Below are 7,500 nucleotides of genomic sequence, written 5' to 3' on the forward strand. Positions count from 1 at the left end.
AATGAGGTTCTAGTATGTTAGAGGGCATCCCAGGAGGGCTCCAAAAGTGTGGGTAAAATATATATCCCACAGGGGGAAAATTGAAAAAAAGTTGAAAAAAAAAATTTTTGGGGACTTAGAAAATTTTCACACATGTGTCAGACTTCCAGACAGGGGAGCGTGTCAGTGCGCGCATCCGATTTCAGTTCCAGAGCGATTCGCGCGATGAGTCCTTGATACTTAGTCGTTTTTGGCAAAATTTCTGACTTTTTGAAAATTTCACAATTTTGTGAAAACTTCCACAAAATGAGGTTCTAGTATGTTAGAGGGCATCCCAGGAGGGCTCCAAAAGTGTGGGTAAAATATATATCCCACAGGGGGAAAATTGAAAAAAAGTTGAAAAAAAAAATTTTTGGGGACTTAGAAAATTTTCACACATGTGTCAGACTTCCAGAGAGGGGAGCATGTCAGGGCGCGCATCCGATTTCAGTTCCAGAGCGATTCGCGCGATGAGTCCTTGATACTTAGTCGTTTTTGCAAAATTTCTGACTTTTTGGAAAATTTCACAATTTTGTGAAAACTTCCACAAAATGAGGTTCTAGTATGTTAGAGGGCATCCCAGGAGGGCTCCAAAAGTGTGGGTAAAATATATATCCCACAGGGGGAAAATTGAAAAAAAGTTGAAAAAAAAAATTTTTGGGGACTTAGAAAATTTTCACACATGTGTCAGACTTCCAGAGAGGGGAGCATGTCAGTGCGCGCATCCGATTTCAGTTCCAGAGCGATTCGCGCGATGAGTCCTTGATACTTAGTCGTTTTTGCAAAATTTCTGACTTTTTGGAAAATTTCACAATTTTGTGAAAACTTCCACAAAATGAGGTTCTAGTATGTTAGAGGGCATCCCAGGAGGGCTCCAAAAGTGTGGGTAAAATATATATCCCACAGGGGGAAAATTGAAAAAAAGTTGAAAAAAAAAATTTTTGGGGACTTAGAAAATTTTTCAACTTTTGTCAGACTTCCAGACAGGGGAGCGTGTCAGTGCGCGCATCCGATTTCAGTTCCAGAGCGATTCGCGCGATGAGTCCTTGATACTTAGTCGTTTTTGCAAAATTTCTGACTTTTTGGAAAATTTCACAATTTTGTGAAAACTTCCACAAAATGAGGTTCTAGTATGTTAGAGGGCATCCCAGGAGGGCTCCAAAAGTGTGGGTAAAATATATATCCCACAGGGGGAAAATTGAAAAAAAGTTGAAAAAAAAAATTTTTGGGGACTTAGAAAATTTTTCAACTTTTGTCAGACTTCCAGACAGGGGAGCGTGTCAGTGCGCGCATCCGATTTCAGTTCCAGAGCGATTCGCGCGATGAGTCCTTGATACTTAGTCGTTTTTGGCAAAATTTCTGACTTTTTGAAAATTTCACAATTTTGTGAAAACTTCCACAAAATGAGGTTCTAGTATGTTAGAGGGCATCCCAGGAGGGCTCCAAAAGTGTGGGTAAAATATATATCCCACAGGGGGAAAATTGAAAAAAAGTTGAAAAAAAAAATTTTTGGGGACTTAGAAAATTTTCACACATGTGTCAGACTTCCAGAGAGGGGAGCATGTCAGTGCGCGCATCCGATTTCAGTTCCAGAGCGATTCGCGCGATGAGTCCTTGATACTTAGTCGTTTTTGCAAAATTTCTGACTTTTTTGAAAATTTCACAATTTTGTGAAAACTTCCACAAAATGAGGTTCTAGTATGTTAGAGGGCATCCCAGGAGGGCTCCAAAAGTGTGGGTAAAATATATATCCCACAGGGGGAAAATTGAAAAAAAGTTGAAAAAAAAAATTTTTGGGGACTTAGAAAATTTTTCAACTTTTGTCAGACTTCCAGACAGGGGAGCGTGTCAGTGCGCGCATCCGATTTCAGTTCCAGAGCGATTCGCGCGATGAGTCCTTGATACTTAGTCGTTTTTGGCAAAATTTCTGACTTTTTGAAAATTTCACAATTTTGTGAAAACTTCCACAAAATGAGGTTCTAGTATGTTAGAGGGCATCCCAGGAGGGCTCCAAAAGTGTGGGTAAAATATATATCCCACAGGGGGAAAATTGAAAAAAAGTTGAAAAAAAAAATTTTTGGGGACTTAGAAAATTTTCACACATGTGTCAGACTTCCAGACAGGGGAGCGTGTCAGTGCGCGCATCCGATTTCAGTTCCAGAGCGATTCGCGCGATGAGTCCTTGATACTTAGTCGTTTTTGGCAAAATTTCTGACTTTTTGAAAATTTCACAATTTTGTGAAAACTTCCACAAAATGAGGTTCTAGTATGTTAGAGGGCATCCCAGGAGGGCTCCAAAAGTGTGGGTAAAATATATATCCCACAGGGGGAAAATTGAAAAAAAGTTGAAAAAAAAAATTTTTGGGGACTTAGAAAATTTTTCAACTTTTGTCAGACTTCCAGACAGGGGAGCGTGTCAGTGCGCGCATCCGATTTCAGTTCCAGAGCGATTCGCGCGATGAGTCCTTGATACTTAGTCGTTTTTGCAAAATTTCTGACTTTTTGGAAAATTTCACAATTTTGTGAAAACTTCCACAAAATGAGGTTCTAGTATGTTAGAGGGCATCCCAGGAGGGCTCCAAAAGTGTGGGTAAAATATATATCCCACAGGGGGAAAATTGAAAAAAAGTTGAAAAAAAAAATTTTTGGGGACTTAGAAAATTTTTCAACTTTTGTCAGACTTCCAGACAGGGGAGCGTGTCAGTGCGCGCATCCGATTTCAGTTCCAGAGCGATTCGCGCGATGAGTCCTTGATACTTAGTCGTTTTTGCAAAATTTCTGACTTTTTGGAAAATTTCACAATTTTGTGAAAACTTCCACAAAATGAGGTTCTAGTATGTTAGAGGGCATCCCAGGAGGGCTCCAAAAGTGTGGGTAAAATATATATCCCACAGGGGGAAAATTGAAAAAAAGTTGAAAAAAAAAATTTTTGGGGACTTAGAAAATTTTTCAACTTTTGTCAGACTTCCAGACAGGGGAGCGTGTCAGTGCGCGCATCCGATTTCAGTTCCAGAGCGATTCGCGCGATGAGTCCTTGATACTTAGTCGTTTTTGCAAAATTTCTGACTTTTTGGAAAATTTCACAATTTTGTGAAAACTTCCACAAAATGAGGTTCTAGTATGTTAGAGGGCATCCCAGGAGGGCTCCAAAAGTGTGGGTAAAATATATATCCCACAGGGGGAAAATTGAAAAAAAGTTGAAAAAAAAAATTTTTGGGGACTTAGAAAATTTTTCAACTTTTGTCAGACTTCCAGACAGGGGAGCGTGTCAGTGCGCGCATCCGATTTCAGTTCCAGAGCGATTCGCGCGATGAGTCCTTGATACTTAGTCGTTTTTGGCAAAATTTCTGACTTTTTGAAAATTTCACAATTTTGTGAAAACTTCCACAAAATGAGGTTCTAGTATGTTAGAGGGCATCCCAGGAGGGCTCCAAAAGTGTGGGTAAAATATATATCCCACAGGGGGAAAATTGAAAAAAAGTTGAAAAAAAAAATTTTTGGGGACTTAGAAAATTTTCACACATGTGTCAGACTTCCAGACAGGGGAGCGTGTCAGTGCGCGCATCCGATTTCAGTTCCAGAGCGATTCGCGCGATGAGTCCTTGATACTTAGTCGTTTTTGGCAAAATTTCTGACTTTTTGAAAATTTCACAATTTTGTGAAAACTTCCACAAAATGAGGTTCTAGTATGTTAGAGGGCATCCCAGGAGGGCTCCAAAAGTGTGGGTAAAATATATATCCCACAGGGGGAAAATTGAAAAAAAGTTGAAAAAAAAAATTTTTGGGGACTTAGAAAATTTTTCAACTTTTGTCAGACTTCCAGACAGGGGAGCGTGTCAGTGCGCGCATCCGATTTCAGTTCCAGAGCGATTCGCGCGATGAGTCCTTGATACTTAGTCGTTTTTGCAAAATTTCTGACTTTTTGGAAAATTTCACAATTTTGTGAAAACTTCCACAAAATGAGGTTCTAGTATGTTAGAGGGCATCCCAGGAGGGCTCCAAAAGTGTGGGTAAAATATATATCCCACAGGGGGAAAATTGAAAAAAAGTTGAAAAAAAAAATTTTTGGGGACTTAGAAAATTTTTCAACTTTTGTCAGACTTCCAGACAGGGGAGCGTGTCAGTGCGCGCATCCGATTTCAGTTCCAGAGCGATTCGCGCGATGAGTCCTTGATACTTAGTCGTTTTTGGCAAAATTTCTGACTTTTTGAAAATTTCACAATTTTGTGAAAACTTCCACAAAATGAGGTTCTAGTATGTTAGAGGGCATCCCAGGAGGGCTCCAAAAGTGTGGGTAAAATATATATCCCACAGGGGGAAAATTGAAAAAAAGTTGAAAAAAAAAATTTTTGGGGACTTAGAAAATTTTCACACATGTGTCAGACTTCCAGACAGGGGAGCGTGTCAGTGCGCGCATCCGATTTCAGTTCCAGAGCGATTCGCGCGATGAGTCCTTGATACTTAGTCGTTTTTGGCAAAATTTCTGACTTTTTGAAAATTTCACAATTTTGTGAAAACTTCCACAAAATGAGGTTCTAGTATGTTAGAGGGCATCCCAGGAGGGCTCCAAAAGTGTGGGTAAAATATATATCCCACAGGGGGAAAATTGAAAAAAAGTTGAAAAAAAAAATTTTTGGGGACTTAGAAAATTTTCACACATGTGTCAGACTTCCAGAGAGGGGAGCATGTCAGTGCGCGCATCCGATTTCAGTTCCAGAGCGATTCGCGCGATGAGTCCTTGATACTTAGTCGTTTTTGCAAAATTTCTGACTTTTTGGAAAATTTCACAATTTTGTGAAAACTTCCACAAAATGAGGTTCTAGTATGTTAGAGGGCATCCCAGGAGGGCTCCAAAAGTGTGGGTAAAATATATATCCCACAGGGGGAAAATTGAAAAAAAGTTGAAAAAAAAAATTTTTGGGGACTTAGAAAATTTTTCAACTTTTGTCAGACTTCCAGACAGGGGAGCGTGTCAGTGCGCGCATCCGATTTCAGTTCCAGAGCGATTCGCGCGATGAGTCCTTGATACTTAGTCGTTTTTGGCAAAATTTCTGACTTTTTGAAAATTTCACAATTTTGTGAAAACTTCCACAAAATGAGGTTCTAGTATGTTAGAGGGCATCCCAGGAGGGCTCCAAAAGTGTGGGTAAAATATATATCCCACAGGGGGAAAATTGAAAAAAAGTTGAAAAAAAAAATTTTTGGGGACTTAGAAAATTTTCACACATGTGTCAGACTTCCAGAGAGGGGAGCATGTCAGTGCGCGCATCCGATTTCAGTTCCAGAGCGATTCGCGCGATGAGTCCTTGATACTTAGTCGTTTTTGCAAAATTTCTGACTTTTTTGAAAATTTCACAATTTTGTGAAAACTTCCACAAAATGAGGTTCTAGTATGTTAGAGGGCATCCCAGGAGGGCTCCAAAAGTGTGGGTAAAATATATATCCCACAGGGGGAAAATTGAAAAAAAGTTGAAAAAAAAAATTTTTGGGGACTTAGAAAATTTTTCAACTTGTGTCAGACTTCCAGAGAGGGGAGCATGTCAGTGCGCGCATCCGATTTCAGTTCCAGAGCGATTCGCGCGATGAGTCCTTGATACTTAGTCGTTTTCAGAAGTCACAATTTTGACTTCCAGGACCCGCAAAACGTTTGTAAATTGAGCCCGCTCCCCAGTTCCAAGCGTTTTGAGGTGTCCCCGGTTGCAGTAATGCAGCCTGCCCACTAGATGTCGCAAAAGAGACAAAAAGTGAAAAAGAACCAGAATGAGGAAATTCCAGGGAGCCGAATCCGCCTGACAGTTCCAGGCGATCGGGCACTTTTTTGCATGCGTCCCTAAAGTGGGTATAGGGTGACACTCCATGCAAAGACCCAGTTTTGCACACCACCGGCAGAATATATGAGAGAGAGGTACCTCTCAGCCCCGACACATTTCGACTCATTTAAGCTGGTTTTCACCTCCGTAGGCCTGGGTATGCGTTTTGGCTATGAGTCCCTGTTCGGCTGGAGGTCTGCACCTTGGCTGAACCCAGGCTTCCGCAGCTGCGTGGGGGGACTTTTGCCGGTCGCCTATCCCAAGTCAGAGAGGTGTTCCTGGGTTGAAGTGAGCCTGGCCAGACCCCCCCGCGGGCCCTGGTTCTCCACATGGGGGCGCCGTCAAGGCTAAAATCTGGATTTTTAGGCCGAGGAGAGGCTCCATGAGGGCGGATGCTTTTGTGGCTTCGACCCCAGTGCTGTTCCACATCCAGTACCCCCCCGCAAGGGCGCCTGTACCCGAGTCGCGCTTCCAGGACTCGTGGGCACGTATCTCCCGACGACAGGGGTTTGCAGCCTCCGTACTTGGGCAAGTCCCTACATGCACCCCTGCTCTTCCTCCGATCGATCTGGCGCAGCGCTCCCGGGTGGGGAGGTGGCGCCGCTCGCTCGGCCCGGGCTTTGGAGCCCGCGCTGGCTTAAGGTGAGCGGTCCCCTTCCTCCTCTACCCCCGGGCTTCCGACACCTATCTTTGGGCGCGCATGCCGGCCTCGCCTCCCGTCTGCGGAGGTGGCCGAGCCGTGGGGAGTTTGACCCGAACCGAGCGAAGGCAGTGGTCCGACGACCCGTACGGGCGAACGGCGGGGCGCCCACCCAGCCAGGCGTGGGGGCCCGTCGTCCGAATCGCTCCCTGTGCGGGGAAGCACAGCGATCTTCTCCGAGGGCGGCCCTTTTCTTCCAGATGCGTACCCGGCCAGCGGAGGCTCGCGCTGCCCCTCGTGTCCGAAAGGGCGGCCTCCGCGGCGGTGGCGACAGCGGCGGCGGTGGGTGGCCTCTCCGCGCCACTGCCGAGCTTCGCGATTTCCAGTCTTTTCCCGAGCCCCTACGTCAGTGGGGAGGACGACAGAGGTGTGGAGGCAGGCGAAGGGGGTTCTCACCGTGCGGTGTGCCCCAGCCCGACCGTTGCCTTCCCCCTCGACCCTCGTCCTCCCAGGCGGCTCGGCCAGGGAGCAGGAGAGAGAGTGAGAGAGGGAGAGCGGAAACCCCAGAGCCAAGGGGTTAGATGGAGAACGGGAGAAGGAACGAGGGCCAAGAGGTAGGGAGTACGGTGAAAGGCCGACCTGGGATCCCCCTGCGCTCCCGCCCTGGGCGGGGAGCAGCCCTGGGAAGAAAAGCCGCTCGGGCATCCCTTTGAGGTTACGGGCGCGAGTGGGAAGAGGGACTACGCTGGAGGGCGACGCCGACACGGCCAGGCCGACGACCACCCACGTGACCTCAGCGTCGCCGGGTTAGTGCCAGAGCCGCGGCGGACCCCGACGGCCAGCCCCCCTCTCCCAATCCTCGTGCCTGTCCGCCGGTGGGTCGAGGACCCCCCGCGGCGGAGGCAGGTCTAAGCCAGACGGTGGCGCCGCATAGGCCCACCCCCGCATGCCATCTCCCTGAGCGACCCTGTGTGTCGTCTTGGGTGCGGTTGGTGAGACGGGGGCGGCCGTGGCATCCTCCGGAGGCCAGTC

This window comes from Phyllobates terribilis, unplaced genomic scaffold, assembly GCF_046119375.1.
Source record: "Phyllobates terribilis strain yellow unplaced genomic scaffold, ASM4611937v1 Scaffold_1115__1_contigs__length_409241, whole genome shotgun sequence".
In the NCBI taxonomy this organism is placed as follows: Eukaryota; Metazoa; Chordata; class Amphibia; order Anura; family Dendrobatidae; genus Phyllobates; species Phyllobates terribilis.